This window comes from Malaclemys terrapin, chromosome 2 (genome assembly GCF_027887155.1).
Source record: "Malaclemys terrapin pileata isolate rMalTer1 chromosome 2, rMalTer1.hap1, whole genome shotgun sequence".
In the NCBI taxonomy this organism is placed as follows: Eukaryota; Metazoa; Chordata; order Testudines; family Emydidae; genus Malaclemys; species Malaclemys terrapin.
The window spans coordinates 259949786-259973042 of record NC_071506.1 but is presented as its reverse complement, the minus strand read 5'-3'; the positions used below and the strand labels follow the sequence as shown (position 1 = coordinate 259973042).

General features: G+C 42.7%; 1 protein-coding gene across 4 annotated transcripts in view; it reads right to left on the bottom strand.

Annotated features, from left to right (window-relative positions):
• Positions 1-23257, bottom strand: part of CCNY (cyclin Y) — a 214190-nt gene that overhangs the window by 140944 nt on the left and 49989 nt on the right. The window contains exon 2 of one of the 4 annotated variants that reach the window (XM_054020976.1): positions 17918-18057. The exons of the other annotated variants lie outside the window; for them this stretch is intronic. The gene's annotated coding sequence lies outside the window, so the exon portion shown is untranslated. The remainder of the gene's footprint in view (positions 1-17917; positions 18058-23257) is intronic. 4 annotated transcript variants of the gene reach the window in all.

Genomic DNA, 23257 nt, shown 5'->3' with positions numbered 1-23257 from the left:
ACCTCTGCAGAAATGGCACCAAGCAATCATGAAAACAGTCGGTCTCAGATGACTTCCTAGCAGACAACCCATATCACAGGACTCCTATTATAAATGACATCCTGGTCAGCGGGTCAGAAAAATGGTCAACTTCTGAAACTGAATTTCAACAGATGATTCCCATGCAGATGAGAGTTGTCACCCATTTGTGGACCAGTGGGTGAAGCTACCACTGCTGCTATCTATGCTGAACCAGATATGGCGATGAAAAGACGACATCCACAGGGTCCAGCTAGAATCTTTTGCAAGTGCTAAATTTAATTAAAAAAAAAAAGAAGAAGATACACAAACCCAGCGCAATTTTTACTATACATTCTTCCCTTTGCTTTATCAAAAGCTACATAAGCACTCATTTGAAAGCACTTGGGATTTTACATAATTCCCTTTTACAGACATACAAACGATGATTCAGTGCTGTCAGCACACATGACCAATATCAGATGGTGCCCTCCCAAATCAGCAAAATAATGCACTCTCATTCAACACACAATATAGATGAGAGATTTTCTTGGATTCTTAAACTCATTTTAACAGTTTCATTGCTGGAGAGAAAATAACTGAACCAAAGCCCCAGATTCAGCCACCCCCAAACTTTGAGGAGCTGTAAACCTAGATTCAGATCTGACTTTTGGAGATTGAGCAAAAACTATTGACTTTTTTCTTCCTTTTGTGTTACTGGTGTGGAGATGTTTCTGTGAAATATCCATTTTCATCCAAAACACAAATATCCTTCCAAAAGCAAAGTACCATCTGAGACATTATCTAATGACTTATCTACAAACACACAATCTTTTACTAGTTTAATAAATTGGTGTAGTTAAACTGATAAAATCCCCTGTGTGCATAGAATTCTATCAATTTAGTTTGCACCTGCAAATTTACAGAGGACAAGCTAAACTGAAATAAGCCAGGTTTAAAAATCAATGTAAGAACATCTGTTCACAAAGTTACACTGATTTAACTGATCAGTTTCAAATCACGCCTTTATTTACACTGGTGCAACTGTGTGTTTAGATCAGGCCTAATATATACTCTGAATGTCATAGATAGAGGGTTCTGAGGGAGACTCTACATCCCTTCCTACCAGAGGGAAGAAAAAATGGTTCTGCAAACTTCTGTCTTGCAGCAGTGGGTGTCTGTCCTACCTAGTAGCTTATTAATTAAAATAAAGCTCTAGGCCAACACTTATTGTAGAAATGGACTTGTGCAATACAAATGCTTTGATAAATGGATTGAAAAGGGTGCCTAATTCCTCTGAATATTGTGCAAGTATCTCTCTACCTGACATAGAAAACCATTTAATGCGCTACTCAGTGAATTTCAATGGATCTTTTTGCCTTCAGAGTAACAATATAACATAGGAAAGACTATTTGTATTCCCTCTCTGCTGGAGGTAGGCAAAGCATTTTAGGGACAACTACGTGACAGATCAAGGTTTTAGCTCTACTTGTAACAGATACTAACGGGTCACAGCACTTCAACAACAAAGCTACAGCAAACATAGTCCTTAACTAGAGAACAGAAGCAATGAAAGGCTTTAGATGAGGCCTTCTGTGTCATTCAATATACCCAAGGCAGGAGGCTCTTAAGATAGGATACGAGAGGATGGAGTTAGGGCTTCGCATGGGCTGTCAGTATTCCTGACTACTTGATCAGGACTAAAAGCAGGAAGTTTCGCTTCTGTAGGAAATGGCTGGAGCAATGGATACGTCTATATGAAAAGCGGCGGTGAAGAGGAAGAATTGATTTGAATTAAATTACAGCAATACACAACATCAGTATTATCGGAAGTTATAGCGAGTTAAAACCCCCTAAACCCTCTCTCAAAAGCGGCCAGCAGGGGCTTTTCGTGTGGCCACGACAATCTCCTGGGTGGTGATGTGGGGGGGCAAAGCATCAGCCCCTTCCCCTCCCTCCTTGTTGCTCCTGAATGCGCTGCGCTGAGCTACCCCTGAAGAGAGAGTTGGTGCACAACACTGCAGGAGAAAGGAGAGTTCTTGACCCAGGTTTGGGGGAGGGGTTTGGGCAGCAGGCTGCAGCGACGGGACTTGAGAAACCTGGCTGTGTGGCCCTAGGTACTGACCCATCCCGGCACTGGCCACGCTGCCCTGGCCTCCAGCTGTAGGGCTTCAGCCTCCGGCCACTGGTTCCAGCTGCATGGCAGCAGATGCTGGCTCCAGTCCCAGGCTCCAGCTGTGCAGTGGCAGGCGCTGGCCACAGGCGCCAACCCCCAAGCCACACGGCAGCGGGCTCCAACCACAGGGCTCTGGCCACCAATCCCTAGCTCTGGCCATGGGGCAGCAGGTGCTGACCCCAGCTCTGGCGTAGAGCTTCAGTCGGCCTCTAGCCCCCAGTTCTGGCCATGCGGTGCCAGGTGCTGGCTCCGAGCTCCAGCCACGCAGCCCTAACCCCGGTGCTGAGCCCCTGCGCTGCATGACAACAGGCGCTGACCCACAGTTCTGTTCCTGGGCTCCAGCCACGCGGTGATGGGAGCTGGCCCCAGGTGCCGACCCCTGGCTCTGGCCACACCGCAGCTATAGCTCACTCTTATCTCCAACCACACACTCTGGCAGGCGCCAGGCACTCCTAGCTCCAGCCATGCACTCCTGGGCTCCGGCACCCACCTCCGGGCTCTGGCCTTGTGGCGGCGGGACGCACTAGCCCTGGGCACTGACCCACTGCTCTGGCTGCATGGCAGCATCCCTGGCATCGCCCCCGCAGTTCCTGTCACTGGCTCTGGGTTCTGGCCATGGGCACTGAGCCCTGGCCACATGGCAACAGAAACCAGGCCCTGGCTTTGGCCATGCAACAGTGGGTCTCATCACCCATCGCTCTGGGACCCCACTGTCTTCTATCCACCCCTCCCATTGCCCCAGGCCCCCGCTGCCTCTCCTAGCCCCGCATCCATCCCCCCATTGCCTCTGGCTGCTCCCTGCTGCCTCCCACTTCTGCCGCCCCCCCTCCCCCAATCCAGGGCTTAATGAGTCCTGGGGCTTGCTGAGAAAAATATTTACAAACATGCAAATATCACTTTCATAGCAGACTGACTAGCTATCTCTGAAAAGTGATACTTGTATGTTTGTTAATATCACTTTTCACAGCCTCCCTGGTAGCTAGGAAGTGGATTGTGATATTAACAAATATACAAATATCACTTTTCACAGCAAGCCCCAGGACCCATTAAGACCTGGATGGGGGGGGCTGAAGGGGGAGGTAGCATTATTTTTATGAATGAGTCTGCCAAAAAACCCTACCAATATAAACAACAATGCTTTGGAAGTGAATCTGTGCATATTTAATTTTGTCCCCTAAAGTTAATTAAGCATTTTAGGAAAAAGCATCAGTGCAGGCACCAGTGAGAGTTGGTGGCCGCACTCAGAGGCAACCAAAAAATTTGTTGCGAGAACCACTGAACTAGGGTTTGGGGGAGGGGGAGAGGTTTAGCTCACTATAACTTCCGATAATACCGATGTTGTGAACTGCTGTAATTTAATTCAAATCAATTCTTCCTCTTCATCGCTGCTTTTCATATAGACGTATCCATTGCTCCAGCCATTTTCTACAGAAGCAAAACTTCCTGCTTTTAGTCCTGATCAAGTAGTCAGGAATACTGACAGCCCATGCGAAACCCTAACTCTATCCTATCCTAAGAGCCTCCTGCCTTGGGTATATTCAATGACACAGAAGGTCCTCTCAAACGTTTGGTTTTTGTTTTGTTTTTAAAAAAATCACTTATATCACTATTAAAACAAATTTGAATATTCAATCTGCTCCTTAAAATGCCTCTCTCAATTGATTTTTTATGTCAAGCACACTTATAGTAGTAATGTCACATTCACTGCTCTTCAGGCGTCCTTTAACTAAATACTGAAGCGCAAAACATGCTTCTCTACAGAGATAAAAGAGCCAATGTTATTCCAAAAGCAGATTTCTCTCTATTGCTAGTGCTTAAGACAGACTAAGAAACCAAAGGGAACAGACCACAACAGTAAAATTGGAAAATGAGAAAGAATAAGGCCAAGAGAACTACTGAAGGTAGGAGATAAGTTATTTAATCCTCTGAACTGTCTACTGGTGTTAGAGTAGGCCTAAAATGTTTTTTTCAGCAAAGAAAGGCAAAAAGCAAACATTCCAGACTGGATATGAAAGGGAGAAAATAAAATTAAAACTTCACTTAATGGGGATGATTTTCCTCTCAGATTTAGGCCTGGTCTACAGCTAAAACTTTGGTCAACTTAGCTATGTCGCTCAGGAGGGCTATAAAAAATAGTGCACCCTGAGTGCCGTAGTTAGATCAGCGGCTAGATTATGGAAGGATTCCTCTGTCAACCTAGCTACCACCTCTCACGGAGATGGATCAAACACTGACAGAATAACCCTTTCCGTCAACATAGGAATTGTCTAAGCTGCAGAACTGTAGTTGTGTCGCTATAGTGGCTGGAGCATAGACATGGCCTTATTCTAAGTAGAACCCCTACTAACGTCATTAGATTTATGCTGATTTACACAGAGGCTAAATCAGAATAAGGCCTAATATGTCTAAAGAATAAAATACAACTTCATTCTTTATAGCGCTTGCCATTAACATTATTTTTATCCCAAAATGCTTTATAGAGTTGACCACAACGAAAGTTAAAATAAATAGCAGAATGAGTGTAATTAAAGAGGGACAGAGACGAGATAATAGATATTCTTTCAGATGAGATTTTAAAATAGATGGGGAGTTGATGAGCTGGACACTTGTAACAAGTGGTTTCATCTGGCAAGAGCACATAGCTAAGAAGGCACATCCATCCCAATGGGCAGAGAACAGAGGAAAAAATCAATTAGACCAGCAATTGTGGTTGTCCTAGTCCCCTCTCTTTCTATTCTATGAATAGAGACACTGAAGGATGGATACAGACTGATTTTAGAGGCGCTGAGCACCTTCAGACAGGAACTGTGGCCTGTATATCCATGGCTTCAGGAATCAAGCAGCAGAGAGAAAGGATAGTCTAGGGGGTTAAGGCACTAGTCTAGCACTAGAGACCAAGGTTCAATTCCCTGCTCAGACACAGACTTCCTTGGGCAAGTCACTAAGACTGTATCTACACTACAAAGATAAGTCGACTTATGTTAGGTTGACTTACAACCACCGCATTAATTACTGAGGTGGTGCATGTCCACAATACCCTCATCAGATCAGTGGTGCGCGTCCTCACCAGGAGCGCTTCCACCAACATAAGAGGGGCAGGGTGGGGAGCTGAGTGCCCAAGACGGGCTCCTGGCGGGGAGCTGCCAGCAGAGTGGAGAGACTGGGCTCTCCCCAGTGGTCTGCCCTCACCCCCACATTCCAGCAGGGAGGTGTGAGGGAAGCCGCCTAGGGTTTCTCGCCTCACTGTTCCCTGCTGGGAGCAGGGTCCAGCCACCCAGGCTTCTCGCGTCCTGGCTCTTAGTGAGGAGTGGAGTCCAGCGGCCCCGGCTTCTTGCCCCCGCTGCTCCAAGCAGGGCCTAGCCGCTCAGCTCTCCAGAGGAGTGGGGGGCAGCTGGACTCAAGTTCTAAAATTGACAAGAATGATAGCCAACAGCAGCATCTATACAGACACCTAACTACACCAACACAGGCCCAACGCTTCTTGTTGAGGTGTTTTGTCAACAACTGTGTAGTGTAGAGAAGACCTAAGCCTCTCTGTGCCTCTGATCTTTATCTGTAAAACTGGGGTAATAGCACTTCCCTACTTCACAGGGGCATTGTGAGGACAAATACATTACAAAGAGTGTGAAGCATTCAGCTACTCCAGTGTTGGGGACCATATAAGTACAAGAGATAGACAGGCAAAAGATCTGTCAGTCAAGCTCTATATTAAAGGCACCAATCTGCCCCACTTCCCTTCAATGAACTTTCCAGAACCCAAAAGAAAAGGTTCTTTGTATTTTTTCCTTTTTACTCTCTCTTTCATCCTGGCATAGCTGCCTCGGAGGGGAAGAAGGCAGGATGTGGAATGGGAGGATAAAGGAATTATCTTCAGACCTAGCTGGATCATCAAGTTAACCCATTCCCTTATCTCTCCCTCCCTCTTCGGCCTCTTGCAACCTGCAAAGGAACCTTTCACTTAACACTCACACCTTTAACCCTTCCCCAAATACCTTGCACTGCCTGCAATAGCGTTAGCACCATACAATGCTGATCTGCCTCCTCAGGGGACCCCCAGAGGGAGGGGGTCATTGGGTTGTGACATTAGTACTTGCTGAGTCTGATAGCCTCTATTGAAACAGATTGGCTCCACAGAGCTGCAGCTGTGCTACTCAGGATGCACAAATCAAAGCCATGACATCCCCACTCCACATTACAAATAACCACCACATTTATGGCATCTTATTAACTCCACTGTTAATTTATGAAGAAAACTCAGGCCTTGGCTACACTTGCGGATTCACAGCGCTGCCGCGGCAGCGCTGTGAAGCGCGAGTTTAGTCGCACCGCCAGCGCTGCGAGAGCTCCACCTCTCCGAGGGGAATAGCTTGCAGCGCTGCGAGAGAGCGTGCAGCGCTGCAGGCACTGATTACACTGGCGCTTTACAGCGCTGCACTCGCTGCGCTCAGGGGCGGGTGTTTTTTCACACCCCATAGCGCAGCAAGTGCAGCGCTGTGAATTGCCAGTGTAGCCAAGGCCTTAATGTATGTAGACACAAAAAAAGGTTTAAACTCTGCAAATCTGATTTGTGTCACTGTGAAGGAGCAGCTCTAAAAGGGCATAAACAGCTATCAGCAGCCCACAACACTTCACAATTATTTAAAGGAAGTAAATTGTAGGAAACTCACAACAGGTACACCTTTCCCTGGAGACAAGCTGGAGACCGAAAAACATTGCTCCACAATGCAGCACACCCCTTCCCCTCTACTGCCAAGGCCAAACAGAACAACAGAAATGTATGACAGCACATACTGGCTCAGATACAATGCATAATATACAGCATATTCAAACAGAAATATCGCAACACATGTACTGTACAACTCATTTCTGTCTCCTAAAGCTAATCCTCCTGAGAACACTGAAAAAGCAAGAGATAAACACTCTGGAATCCCACCAGGAAGCCCAGATTCTCCAGTCTATTTGTATGCATCTGTCTCTTTACATGACAGGACTCCAGCCACAAATACATTTGACTAAGTCAATGATTTTCAACCTGTGGTCTGTAGACTCCTGGGGGGTCCGCAAAACTACATCTAAGATTTCCAAAGGGGTCCGCACCGTCATTCTAAATTGTTTAGGAGCTCACAAATGAAAAAAAGGTTGAAAACCACTGGACTAGGTCATTAGGTACAGAAAACAACAGTGAGGGACACATGACCACTGCTGCTTTTACTAGAAGTCCAGATCAGTGCTACATTTTCTTCCCCTTTCAAAAAGTTTTATTAAAAACAAATACCTTCAATTCAATTTGGGTCCAGAATTTTTTTTTTTTTTATTCACTTGTAGCCTTGTGAAACCAAACAAACAGCACTATAGTACTGCTATCCCATGCACCAAACCTACTCATCCACCCTACACTATAATGGTTATGGGCGGGTGGGGGGGAGGATATACATTTAGTTTTCAATCAGGTAAAATCATTACTCAGTGGTAAGTGTATTTTGCAAGGTGTTGAACAAAATCCAGATAATGAAAATAACTAGAAACAGACCACAAAAAGAAATGAAATTAACCTGTATAACTTCCTTGACCAAAACGTGAAATTCCAAAGTAAGAGAATGGGGGAAGGAGTTCGATTTTTATAATTTTTCAATATTAATAATGTAAATACACATTATTAATATGTTGAGATTTTTCCACGTGCAATATTATCTTGACAGTCTTTTCAACCATTCTTCTTGAGAAATAAAGCAGCAAAGCATTCCAGAATGAAACAAGAAAATGTCAATTCACCATCATTTGACTCTTAAGTTGTTTAAATCAATAATTATCCAATGAGAAAAGCAGATTCAGCCCAGTGCCAGAATGCTGTGGCTGCCACATTAAGTGGTTATCTCCCTCGGGCATCAGCATCCAGTTTTGAATATCAATGAAGCTTTGTATACTTATTTAGAAAGAAAAATGAATGAAATGTATACTCTGCAGAGCTGCAGGTTTTTGGTCATATATAAAAGAATTCAGATGATTTCACTCTGCTGCATCTTATTCTCAACCATGCAGAACATGAAAATCAAATCAGCGAAGTACTAAACCCACACAAAAGTGCATGCTCTTTTTATGAAGTAGATCAGGGATCTCAAACTCAAATCACCACAAAGGGCCACATGAGAACCAGTACATTGGCCCAAGGGCCGCATCACTGACACCTTTTCATATAAAGATACAAAAGCCCCTGCCCCCACTCCACCCCTTCCATGAGGCCCCGCCCCTGCCCCCTCTTCCCGCCCCCATTCCAACCGCTTCCCCAAAGTCTCCACCCTAACTCCACCCCCTCCCTGCCCCATTCCAACCCTTTCCCCAAATTCCCACCCCTGCCCCGCCTCCTCCCCTAAGCCCACAGCTCCTCGCTCCTCCCGCTTCCTCCTGGAAAGCACAGCTGTTTGGCGGCAGGAAGCACCTGGAGATAGGCAGAGGAGCAGGGACGCGGCGTGCGGGGGGGGGGGGGAAGCGGGGGGAAGGAGGGCAGCACGCTGGGGGGGGGAGGGCAGCCGCAGGAAATAACTCTGGGGGGCGGGGAGCTTGGCGGGCCACAGCAAATAACTCTGTGGGCCGCATGTTTGAGACCCCTGAAGTAGATGGACTTGTACATTTTTATACCTCTCATCTCAAAGAATCCCACATGGCTCAGTGACTGTACAAATCAGGAGTCATTCAGCCCTAGATAGAAGTAGGGACTGTACTGGAGTTGCACCCAGTCACATGAGGACTGATTTTAAATATATATTGATGGAGAGGATTAAATTATTTTACCCACCACTGCAGTGTAGCTGCCTCTGAGATAAAACATGACAACTATGTAATTGCACAGCAGCTATACTCAAGCTAGGTCTACACTACAAAGTGTTGTCAATAGAGCTATGTCAGGCAGGGGTGTTTAAAACACACACACACACACACACCCTGAGCTGACATAGCCATACCAGCAAAACTCCCTGTGTACATGCAACCAGGCTGACAGAAGAATGCTTATGTTGGCATAGTTAGTGTCATTCACGGAGGTGATGTTACTATGCCGGCAGGAAAAAAAAAAAAAAAAAAAAAACCACATTTCTCAGTGGACTCTGTGACTATACTAGGAGGCTCTGCTGGTATAGCTATACCAGTACAGCTGTTTTGGCTAAGACTGTGTAGTGTCAATTAGCCCACAGTCTGACAGAAAGGCATATGTCTGACTGCAGTCTCTACTCCCCTCCCCACCCACCAACTATAAACACTGCTAGCTCCTGGAAGTCCAGGAAATATATGACATTTGTGGCTTTTCGTGCAACATCCCTTTCAAGATGTATGCAAACATTAGGTGCGTAAGTGGGTACACGAATACTGTACAAGTGCAGTGGCCTAAGTGACTTGAGCCTGAAGTGGCACAAAGGAGATTAATGGAAACTGACTTTGTCGGAGAAGTAACATGGGAAGTAAGGAAGTAATACACTATTTACAAAGCCATCTCTTCACCACAGTGGCACTAAATGGACTTGCCCCTGACAGATACACAGTCTTCAAAATGCTTTTTACAGATTCAGACTAACACGGCTACCCCTCTGATACTAGTCTTCAAAATGAAGCTTCTGTTTCCCATCCCACTCAGTAGTCAATGATGGATGTGATACGGCTACTGCAGTAGAAAAATTAACACAAGAGGGGGATCTAGCCTAGCGCTCTGGTCAAATTCCAACTAGGTAATTTTATTCTGCATCTTTAAAAGTTCAATCAGGCTTCAACTGCATCCCTAAACTATTGCATAGTGGTACTGGTGCTGTTATACTGGCTGGTAACTTCCACCTGAGCGACGGCTCATTCCAATAGTGACTGGATGAAGAGTTCCTCATAAAAATTTGTTAGTCTCTAAGGTGCCACAAGTACTCCTGTTCTTCTTTTTCCTCATAAATATGCAGCTTTTAATTCTGTAACGGTTTGAGGGGAGAAAAATGCATTCCAGAAATCAGTAAGTGACAACAACAACAAAGGCGGAATTCAGTGTGGCCACAGGAGAGTTATTGGAGAGAAATATACGGAAAAATGCCTTATGACCAACTTCTTAAAACAATGAAGTGGCAGAAGTGCCTTACTAAACAAACAGTCCCATTAAACAAACTGTCTTATTAATACAAATGGGAATGCTCTTGGAGAAGGGGAATAACTCAGCACGAGTCAGGGTGGCAGAGTCACCACCATCACCACAAAGTAAAGAAACAACAAAGCTCATATTACACCCAAACTGGTTACACAGTTTACTAGAAAAACAATGACTCAGGAATATATGTTTCTGACGATAATGCTGCTTTGGTGAGGACATGTGTTTGTATGTTATGGAATTGAGGAAGCCTATTTATGGAATAAGGGAAAGTCAGATTAAATATCATATACAAACACTAGATAAATTATCTCCGTTTGCTTTTCACAGGAACAATCATTTTAAGAGAAAAACATAAATAGCGAGAGCAGGTTCCAGGTCTTTAATAATAAGGGAATTACAATAGGAGATGATTTCAAAGATATACAGTTATGTAGTAATATACAGAAGTTAATTTCCTAACTACCCAAAAGAATCTTCAAGACGATTCTAAACATTGTGTAAGGTTGGGGGAAGGTTGGGGGAAGGGATTGCTTTGGTTTTTTGTTTTGTTTTTTTTTTAATTCAACAAACCACTTCAAAGTATTCATTGCACAATTTCTGAATTAATTCAAGTAGCTTTGGTTGGCTGCCTAATTCTTCCTATCAACTGCAACTTTGTTGTACCTAAGACTGCCTTTCTTTATCCTGGCAATCACTTCTAATTTCTTAGAAAGGTTACTCTGACTTATCTGGATAGATTTCATCTGAAAGAAAGGACTGAAAGAAAGCTCAGCCACCCGTTAATATAGCTAAGCCTCTGAAAAAAGGGTTTGTGCAGTAACAGAAAATATTGCAGTTAATACCAACCAAAAAGAAAACTGAATTTGCAACGCAGAATTCCAAACAACGGTTGCAATAAAGAGTGTCATTTAGGATACGTCCACACTACCCGCCAGATTGGTGGGTAGCCATCAATTGGGGATTGATTTATCGCGTTTCATCTAGACGCAATAAATCGACCCCCGAACGCGCTCCCCGTCGACTCCGGAACTCCACCAGGGCGAGAGGCGGAAGCGGAGTCAACGAGGGAGCCACGGACATCGATCCCGCGCCGTGAGGACAGGAGGTAAGTCGATCTAAGATACGTCGACCTAAGATACGTCGACTTCAGCGACGCTATTCTCGTAGCTGAAGTTGCGTATCTTAGATCGAGTCCCCACCTCCCCCCCCCAGTGTAGACCAGGCCTTAGATTACATACACACTTCATATATAAAAGACACAGCCACACCAAAGCCTGTTTAAGTTAAAAACTAAATTTTGCTAGGTTTGGGAGAAATTTGTTTAAGCACACATTAAAACGTGTTTTTTACAGTTGTTTCTGAGCCTGAGCTAAGATTTTAGCAGAACCTAATGAAGCCCTGTCCCCTTTCAGACATCACAGCACAATCTTTCTGCCTTAGCCCCAAAGGAGCAGCTATTGCCTTCAGGCTTTTGCAGGGACAATTAGCATTAGAGCCTAAACTTTTCAGTCTAGGGCCTAACATATTTCAAGAAGTTCAAGGGGCCACAATCAAAACTTTAACTATTTTCCCAGGCTCAGGCACAGCCAACTGAGCCAGTTTCCCTGGGACTTCCTCCCACAGCCTGGAAGACGACACTCTCTCCTCTCTCCCTTCTGCAGTGCAGCAGGTTGCCAGTGGTGGTGCAGTTGACCAGCTGTAGCACAGAAGTGCAGTGATCCCAGCTCAGACCAAAAATTATTCCTGGGACTGCAGGGGCAACAGTGGTAGATAGTGTCTGTGACGTTGCACTCTATATGATTTTATGAAAATATGTAAATGTCACTGGGATATGCTTCATGCAAAAGATCTCTTGTAAGGTATCATTACAAAGCTTATAATCTACTGAGTGTGATGATCCTATTTGTATACATGTACCACTCTTGTATCTGAACCTAGAAATATGAAATATAACTCTGAGGGCCTATTGTAATTATGCAAAGTGTGGGCCATTAATGGTGATTTGGAATCTTGATGACTCCCATTAACCAGGACAATTGACTGCAGATGGCTCTGTTTTACCTGTAAGTCTTCCTGTATGTGTGTGTGCTGGCAAGGGGTAATGAAGTCTTACAGTGACATGTGATCATGTCACCTGAACTGAAATCCATCCTTAACCTGGTGCTTTTCCGTTGAGGAAGGGCAGGGGTGGGGTGAGAGAAGAGACCCAGAGGGACAAAGGATTCCCGCCTTATGCAAAAGATATATAAATGGGTGGAACAAAACAAAGGGGAGAGCAATCATGAAGAATCCTCTAGCCACCACTTGAGCTGGAACAAGAGCTGTACCAGGGGAAAGAATTGTGCCCAGGCCTGGAAGGTGTCCAGTCTGAGAAAAAACTTATTGAAGCATCTCTAAGGGTGAGATTATCTGTATTCAGTTTGATTAGACATAGATTTGCGTGTTTTATTTTATTTTGCTTTGTGACTTACTTTGTTCTGTCTGTTACTACTTGGAACCACTTAAATCCTACTTTCTGTATTTAATAAAATCACTTTTTACTTATTAATTAACTCAGCGTATGTACTAATACCTGGGGGAGGCGAACAGCTGTGCATATCTATCAGTGTTATAGAGGGCGAACAACTTATGAGTTTACTCTGTATAAGCTTTATACAGGGTAAAACGGATTTATTTGGGTTTAGACCTCATTGGGAGTTGGGCATCTGAGTGTTAAAGTCAAGAACAATTCTGTAAACTGCTTTCAGGTAAGCCTACAGCTGTTAGGGGACGTGATTCAGACCTGGGTCTGGGTTTGCAGCAGGCTAGCGAGTCGGGCTCAAACCAGGCAGGGCACTGAAGTCCTAAAGCAGGGGCAGAGGTAGTCTTGGCACATCAGTTGGCAGCTCCCAAGGGGAGTTCCGTGATCCACCGCGTCACAGTGTCTCTCCCTCTTCCCTGTAGCAACGGGGTGATTCAAATTCTTCTGTTTAAAAATCGCAGAAGACAGTTCAGAGATGTGCATTGGATTACAAATGTAAAATGCATTCTCCTTAGAAAAGCTGCTGTCACGAGCCACAAGTGGCCCCCAGGTTAGGCATCCCTGTATTAGAGATATTGCAAAAGTATCATTAAGTATGCAGCAAAATTTTACAAAAGAAAAATAAAACCCTGCCTTGCCTTCACTAAATGAAGAGAGAAGGGAGGAGAGGAGAGGGTGACTGTGTTGAAGAGGGGAAGTTAAGTTTTGTTTAAATTTTATTTATACAAATTTCTATTTCCACTGGAAAGACAGGGCTGATGTACCACAGGGTAAACCCACACATTGCTGCCTTGATCTGCAACCCAGCCTTGCAATAACTGTGTTTACAGCCAGACGACAGCAGTGACAGAAGTGGAAGACACTTCTCTCTGGCACCCCAGTCACTTTACTGACACATGAACACAAAAGCATAGGTGAAAATATTGAATGCTAGTATCATTAAGTACAGCCTTTCTTTCCCCCTTCAAAAAAATATACCATTAAGGTTGCAGAATATAACACCAGCATAAGCAAGAGGGTAACACAGAAGCTTTAACTTGCTCATACTGCACAAGTTTATGCTAGAAAACAAAAGGAAATACCATTTAAAAATAAAAACATTTAAAAAGAAAAAATAGGAATACAAAATGATGCCGCTGCACAAATATGGCCAAATTAACACTGTTGCAGGAGCCTTCACTTTTGCCTTTCCTGACTTTTGGTCTCAACTGTGCAACCTTACTGTTGCTTTAACAGCTTTCTGCATTGAATTATATTATACTTTTCACCATCTGGAAGTTAAAAAAAATATATCAGCTCTCCAAAACTAGGTAGCATCATTGCTAAAATACCAACTTCCCTGCTGGGCAACCTGCCAAAGAAACAGATCTGAAAAGCTGGATTTCTTCATAATTGCACGCGTATATGACATACTCTAACCCCTGTGGGTGTATGCTCACCCCTTAAGAGCAGACAGGGTATTGAAATATACAATTAGCTACATAAGGTGCACTCATCAGGATCCCTATATGTTTCAAAGCCCCATGTGATGAGAGAAAGAAACAGACACGAAAGACAGAGATGGACTTACGCACTCCTACAAAGCATCCTGGATTCATTTTTGGTAAGTCACCCTATCAAATAAGTTGGACTGTTAGCAATGTTCTCTCTTCTGCTGTGAAGCTGACAACATCCACAAGTACAGACAAAGCCTTTGGCCTCTAGGTCCCTTATGTGCACCTGAACCAGGTTGGTAATGTTCAGAGTTGCTTGTCTCTAATGGTTATAAATAGTTGGCCTAGTGACGGTGAAATGAGTTGGAGGTGTGAGCACTGTTCATGGCATCAGTCATTTCATGGTAGACAAATGTTCATAGCAGAACCACCACCATCCACAACACGAAACGGCCGATAGAAACCAACTATCTTTCCCAGAGCTAGAGGTCGTCTCTCCAGATCTAGGACTGGAAGGACATTGAGGAAAGCTAGCACTGCCCATCACTGTGCTGTACCTGTTCTTTCAATAGTTTCCTTTGTTTTCCAGAGTGGTTAAACCAAATCCTTTCACAAGTGCGAAAATCTCACTTAAAACATTAAAAATATAAAATGCCAAAACTGTTACCTTGTACTGTGTACCGATTATTTATTCTGGGGATTTATAAATAACATCAGTCATTCCCTTCTAAAGCCCTGTCCTTGCCAGCTAAATAATGGAACCCAACAAATGAGAACACTGAAGTACTTCACCTCAGATCAGACCCCCCTCATGCAATGGGAGAGGGATCTGAGGAAGGGGATTTCCAAGACTCCCAGAGGATCTCCTGATACATCTCCCTGGGGAGGTAGGGTTTCAAACTTGAGAGGCTGCCAGGCGTGCAGAACGTGTGACAAGAGAGCACCGTGAAGGCAGCTGAACCCCTAAAGAACGGTAGGCTGAAAGACAACCTATCTTGTGGATGGTCTGCTCCCGTAAAGTCTATGATGAGAGCACAGAGTGAAGGAAATTATCCAGGCCTTTAATTTTAAAAAAGGTGAAACAAAGGTAGAAAAACTGCATAATGTCTTCAGAACATTTCTTTCTATGTAGTTGTCATTCATGTATTCTGGGATGCCACACAGGGCAAAGCTATTTCCTGAGACAGCAATTTACAAAAAAATTAAACTATCAAGCTTTGGAATAATTGTTTATAACCACCGTGTGTATTACAAGATCAAACTGAAAAATGTCATAATGCAAAAACAGGGCATTCCCCACAGTGCTGGTACAAGAACACAAACCATTTGCTGCAAATTACAGATATTACGACCTGTTTCACCACACAATGTACACCTGAGGAGCTCTCAAAATCAACATGAAGCTATTAGTGGCACATGGCTGCAATAGCCGAGGACGACAGTGCTGTGAGGGTAGTGAATTCTGCAGCCTTTTCTTCTTCACAGTAAATTAACATCAATCCACCTCTCTCTATGGAACAGAATAATGCTGTAAGAGGCCAGTCCTGCTCCAACTGAGATAAATGGCAAAACTCCCACCCAACTTCAACAGTTCAGGCACAAGCTCAAAATCTTGCATCAGAAAACAAGAATATAAAAATCAAGACTTGCAGTTGGGAATGGAATTATGGTTAGAAATACATTTAGAACATCCCCATGTTAATGAGGAATAAAATCAATACAAAGAAATGTATTCTACTCAGACTTGTATAGATTTAGCCTTATTCCATAATAACTAAAACAGTAAATGATACCGTATATAACTTTATTTAGTCCACACCTAAAATATGTGCACACATCCTCAGAATTTGGAACATCTGCACAAAAATTCAGATTATGTACAATGGAATACGACTAAATGAATACCTCTCATACTGTTTTCATTTTATACTTCTTATACTATGCCATATATTTTCCACTTCCAAGTCCCTAAAAGAGTAATTTAAGGAGAATACAAAGAACAAATTAACAAGATAAAAGAAAGCATCATCCAAGGTAAGTCTTTCCCCTTCCTCTTCTAGTAAGGTTGATTAGGTTATTTTTCATTTAAAATGTTATCACAGCAGCCTTTTTTTTTTTTTTTTGTGGTGGTGGTGGTGGGGAGGAGGAATACAGGAAGCTAGAAGAGTAAGTGTAGGTTCTATTTTGATTACTTAAATTCTTAGGAGTTGTGTACATGGTCGGAACACAAAGGGGGTCGGAGTCAACACACTGTAGACTTGTATCTGAAGCTTTTTTTTTTTGCTGCACATATCGGCTTATTTCTGGGTATACCACCAATATTTCGAAGATGATACTGTTATAAAAATCATCTAAGGCAGGGGGCAGCAACCTTTCAGAAGTGGTGTGCCGAGTCTTCATTTATTCACTCTAATTTAAGATTTCGCGTGCCGGTAATACATTTTAACATTTTTAGAAGGTCTCTTTCTTTAAGTCTATAATATATAACTAAACTATTGTTGTATGTAAAGTAAATAAGGTTTTAAAAATGTTTAAGAAGCTTCATTTAAAATTAAATTAAAATGCAGAGCCCCCCGGTCAGGTGGCCAGGACCCAGGCAGTGTGAGTGCCGCCGAAAATCAGCTTACGTGCCGCCTTCGGCACGCGTGCCATAGGTTGTCTATTTTATTGGCATGATTAGGACAACTTTCATCCCAGTTTGACAGCATGCTTATGTCCAGCAAGATGAGCTACGCACAGAAGGCACAATTTGTCATTATTCTCAATTGCACACCTGACATCTGTTTTATAGCTCTTGGAAATCAATCAATCCATAAAGAGGATGTGAGAAATTCCCAGGTTGGGGAGGGCATCAAGGCATTTCTATAGCTGATCATAGATTACTAAAGGGACTGCAAAAGGAAAACTTCGTTACCTTGTACATTTATCAGACAGTGTATTTCTACTCCATTTATTCTACGTTGCTATTTGGTCAAGCAAACCAAATATCAAAGACATTACTGGACAGGTGACACACAAAACACAATATTATAGCCAAAGGCCAGATCCTGCTCCCATTCAACAGGAACAGGACAAAGCCCTAAGCTTCCCTGATATAGCTTTCCATCTCAGAATCAAGAGAATTGTGCATACATAACTCCTCCCACATATATACATCTAAGCACAGTCTACTGTCTAGCCAGAAAACCACCCATGAGATTCATTTTTCCAGGCTGTCCAGATAAAATGTAGGAAAACTGTTACATGTCTTACCAAAGAGAAAAATTAAAATGATTTTAAAATACAACCTTTATAATATTTAAACCTAAGCCATAACTAATAACTATTTGCAGTTCAACCACATTAAACCAGAAACATTCAGAGCCACATTTTCAAACTTGGAAACAGAAAGTTAGGTTCCTAAATCAAAGTGTGCTGGCTGTCTACAACTCCTGCTGAAATAATAAAGTGACCAGTGCACCTCTGAAGATGTTGAGGGGGGGAAAAAATGAATTTAGAAAGAAGAGAGAATTAAAAACTCAAGTAGCTAAGACATAGTCTAACAGCATGTCAAAGATTTTAAGACACAAAAGAGTACCAGTCTCTTCTCTTTCTCCCTACACAGGGACACTAACATTCAACATCTATAATAATTGCTATTAAAAAAAGTCACCAAAGAGCATCAACTGCCCACCTACCTTTATGTAGCTGTGAGCCATTGACCCAAAATTCTAAGTTTACAGAAGTATATGTTAGAATAGCACTGATTTTTCTTCACACTTCAAAGTGTTGACAAAGCATATTAGTACTCATTTACCAATCATGAGTGGTCAGCCATCTGAAAAAGAAAAATAATTGGAACTAGCTTCTCTGGATTAGCTTGGCTCAATAATCAAAAAAGCTAAACGTTACTGACCCATATGGTGGGAGCTGTGAGGGTTGATAGATAGTTCACTTTCGAGAGTCCACTGCAAAGTTTAAAATAAAGTTAAGTGTAGCCATCTCAGCTCAAATCCCTAGCAAACATCATCCAACATCACTAAATTCAATTTATTTAATTGGCAACACCGGGCACTTCCTGGTACAGAGTATGGGAAGAATAATATAGTGCTTCTCTGAATAAGGATACTGTAGGAAAGAGTGTTAGAAACCTCACAGTACAGCTAGTTTTTGTACACCATGCCTTCATCTGGTCTCAATTCCTTAGAACAACCGTCATCATTTCATTGCCTTCAGGGTTATAATTAGCTAGGTTTATAATTAATGCCACTTTAGTTAAACTGCATATGGTAAACCAGCAGGAATGAAGAGTAAATAACAAAACCTAGGTTTAAAAAACATTAAGATTTCAACAAAACTAATAAAATTTTATAAATGCAACAAAGATTAACCTGACATCATCTCAGTGTTTATCTTAATCAGGATTTTTCTACCTTAATAGTTTTCATTCAATTTTAGATGATATGTTTAAATCTTATTGTTCAGGTTTTGTTAGTTTTACCCATAGGGGAAAGGAAGAGGGGCTAGGGGAAGGGATGAGGGGACAGGGGACTCTCAGATTCACAGAGATTTATACAAGGGAAGTTCATTTTACAGACAAGAGTGAAACAGGTTTCAGTCTTGTCCCTGGCTCTGAAGAATGGAGTGGTTGGTTGTCGGGAGCTGACATGTCTTGCTCATGAAGGCAACATCTTGTGAAGAAGAATTCTCCCCCCGCCCCATTTGTTTAAATACGTGAGTAACCAATTAGGCAACTGTCAAGTCTACCACACATTTCACGTTAAACAGCAAGGATTAAAAATGAAGATGAAAGACACTCAGTCTGTCCTGATGGAGGAGATGGGAAAGTGTCACCATGTTCTGAGAAAAATTATACTTGGGATGTTAGCAAGGGCGAATGGCCTATATTTTTGCAACACTGGCCCTGACAACAAAGTAGTAAGAGATACTGATAATGGGTGATTGATACGGAGCACTCTTGTCCTTCTGGACCTACTGGAATATATGCTAAAAAGAGACTAATGAAACTGGGAGAAAGCCACACAAATTGAAGTACAAGCATGTCTCTTCACACTTCATTCTCCTCCGTGAAAACTCTTCTCAACTATCAGCATAGGCCAGGTATCCCAAACAGATCGACTCAAAATCTAATGAAAGAACTAATCTAGGGCAAAGGAAGGCTGACAATCTCTCAGCTCTAGCTAGGAAAAGAAGAGAGGAACAAACATTGTGACAAAGTTCCTCCTCTGCCTTGGTGGGTCCTGCGCTTATTGGCAGATTTGCTTGCCTCAGAGATCTTCCCCTCTGGTGGAATCCACAGTCCGGGTTAACTCCTCCTGTGTCTGATCAGGAGTTGGGAGGTTTGGGGGGAACCCAGGCCCACCCTCTATTCCGGATTCCAGCCCAGGGCCCTGTGGATTGCAGCTGTCTATAGTGCCTCCTGTAACAGCTGCATGACCGCTACAACTCCGTGGGCTACTTCCCCATGGCCTCCTCCAAACACCTTCCTTATTCTCACCACAGGACTTTCCTCCTGGTGTCTGATAACGCTTGCACTCCTCAGTCCTCCAGCAGCACACCCTCTCACTCTCAGTTCCTTGCGCCTCTCGCTCCCAGCTCCTCACACTTGCACAACAAACTGAAGTGAGCTCCTTTTTAACCTCAGGTGCCCTGATTAGCCTGCCTTAATGGTTTCCAGAAAGTTCCTGATTGTTCTGGAACCTTCCCTGATACCTTACCCAGGGAAAAGGGACCTACTTAATCTGGGGCTAATATATCTGCCTTCTATCACTCTCCTGTAGCCATCTGGCCTGACCCTGTCACAACATATATAACAAGCTCCCTGCTTTACTTTATTTCAATTTTGGTTTCTATTTCTTCCGACATGCAAGAACTAGCAAGAATCTATAAAACCCAAATATAAGACAATGAATGTTACTAAAAATATTTATTCTAGAAAAATTCTGAACATCTCCTTGTAAATGTACGTCAGACAGCCTAAAAGACACATTCCTAATGAATTTCTTTCGAGAAGGTCAGACTGAGCACTCCTAATAGCAAGCCTTTCAAACAAAAACTTTAGTAACGTTAGTCTTTTCCCCACAAATAATTAAATTAATTAATAAACAAACAAGCTAGTTTAAACTAGATTGTAGGTCAAAATATGGCAAGCCCCTTAGCTACTTAATTTATTTCAGTTATGCACGTGCAATAAAGTCTCCAGACTCTTGAATACTTCATTTTGTTTATACATTTTGAAAAAACTATATTTGCTTCTGGGCTGTAAAATTAGATATCAAGTTCTAGCACCAACAAAAACTTGGTTTAAATTGTGAAGAGTTACCAAAGCCATGACTGTAACAGAACAAATACAAGTGAAAACAGTGCTGCTGATGAACCTTAAAATGTCGATCAGGAACCAGTGACCACCTCCAATAACATTAAAGTCCTCACAGTGATGTCAGTTGTATGCAGGGAAAAAGTAAAGACATCTGAAAATGAAGCTTCAAGTGAAGTGGATCCAATAGTTTCAAATTTTGATCAGTCAGTAAGGCCCCGATCCTGCTAACACTTTTGCATGTCAATAGCTTTACAAACATGATCAATCATAGCAAGTTTAATGGACATAAAACACATATCTAAAGTTAATCACGTGCACAAGAGTTTGCCGTGTTAGAGCCTGAATTTATAACCAGCCCAGAATTATTTTGTAGAGTGTTCAAAAAGTTGTGTGCTTTAGTAACATATCTTCCCTCCCTCTGCCCCACTCTGCATCCATATCTACCACAAGTAGGACCAGAATAACCCAGTGTTATTCTGGTCCTCAGTTGTGCACTACCTCCCATTCTTCACCTCTAATCATAATGTAGAACTGCTCCAAAAATAAAGGGTTGCAGCACCCCTTCCAAGTTTAACCTCCCTCTCTTCAGAGCCTGCCCTCTTTGATTAGCACCTACAATCCCCTTCTCCCAGTGACCCACACACACAACTCTGGTGTCTTCCTTTCCCCAAAACACCTATTCATTCACCCACCATGCTGCTCCTCTGATGTGTCTAACATTCAGCTACATCTCACTGCCTAAACTGGCTGGCGCTACTGTGGTTGCTAAAGTCATTGGGGCAAGATAATCACCCATCAAGGTCTTCCTGTTATCCACCCTGCTCCTCTTGCTGGTACTGTTCACCCAGCTGCCATTCCAGAATAGCAGCCCTAAAATCTCTAGCCCCAGGCCTCGTGTCCCTATTGGTTTAGATTATCCTGACCACAAGATCTTTCTGACATAAGTAATATTTGTGACTTTGCATTCTATATGATTTCATGAAAATATGCTAATGAGTGTAAATATAATGGCATATGCTTCATACAAAAGGTCTCTCGTAAGGTATCATTACAAAGCTTATACAGTCGAATTTTGCATAAGTCGGGAACATATACCCGACAATTACGTGCACAAAAAAAAAAAAGCTTACGGAACATACAGAACTTTTTCCGTAAGTGCGGATTTGCGCAAGTTGGGTTTGCGTAACCCGCGGAGCGTCTGTAATCTACTGAGTGTGGTCATCCTATTTGTATAAATGCATCACTCTTGTATCTGAAACTAGAAATATAAAATATAACTCTGAGGTCCTATTGTAGTTATGCAAAGTGTGGGCTATTAATGGTGGTTTGGAATCTTGATGGCTCCCATTAACCAGGACAATTGACTGTAGATGGCTCTGTATTATTTGTAAGTCTTCCTGTGTACATGTGTGCTGGCAAGTGGGTAATGATGTCTTACAGTGACATATGATCATGTCACCTGAACTGGAATCCATCTTTAACCTGGTGTTTTTCCATTTAGAAAGAGGGGTGGGAATCCAGAGAGGAACAAAGGATTCCCGCCTTATGCAAAAGATATACAAGTGGGTGGAACAAAACAAAGGAGGTGGTCATCATGAGAAATCCCCAAGCTACCACCTGAGCTGGAATGAGGGCTGTACCAAGGGAAAGGATTATGCCCAGACTAGGAAGGCATCCAATCTATGAAAGAAACTTATTGAAACGTGGATAGTTCTCTGAAAATGTCCACGCAGTGTGCAGAGGCGGTCAAAAAAGAATAATTAAAAAAGGGGATAGAGAATAAGACTGAGAATATATTATTGCCCTTATATAAATCGATGGTACGCCCTCATCTCAAATACTGCATACACATGTGGTCTCCTCATCTCAAAAAAGATATACTGGCACTAGAAAAGGTTCAAAAAAGGGCAACTAAAATGATTAAGGGTTTGGGATGGGTCCCATATGAGGAGAGATTAAAGAGGCTAGGACTCTTCAGCTTGGAAAAGAGGAGACTAAGGGGGGATATGATAGAGGTATATAAAATCATGAGTGATGTGGAGAAAGTGGATAAGGAAAAGTTATTTACTTATTCTCATAATACAAGAACTAGGGGTCATCAAATGAAATTAATAGGTTTAAAACAAATAAAAGGACGTTCTTCTTCACGCAGTGCACAGTCAACTTGTGGAACTCCTTACCTGAGGAGGTTGTGAAGGCTAGGACTATAACAGAGTTTAAAAGAGAACTGGATAAATTCATGGTGGTTAAGTCCATTAATGGCTATTAGCCAGGACAGGTAAGGAATGGTGTCCCTCGCCTCTGTCTGTCAGAGGGTGGAGATGGATGGCAGGAGACAGATCACTTGATCATTGCCTGTTAAGGTTCACTCCCTCTGGGGCACCTGGCATTGGCCACTGTCGGTAGACAGAATACTGGGCTAGATGGACCTTTGGTCTGACCCGGTACGGCCTTTCTTATGTTCTTATGTAAACATCTCTGAGGGTGAGATTTTGTCTGTATTCAGTTTTCTTACTGGATTAAACATAGACTAGTGTGTTCTATTTTGTTTTACTTGGTAATTCACTTTGTTCTGTCTGTTATTACTTGGAACCACTTAAATCCTACTTTCTGTATTTAATAAAATCACTTTTTACTTATTAATTAACCCAGAGTATGTATTAATACCTGGGGGGGAGGGGCAAACAGCTGTGCATCT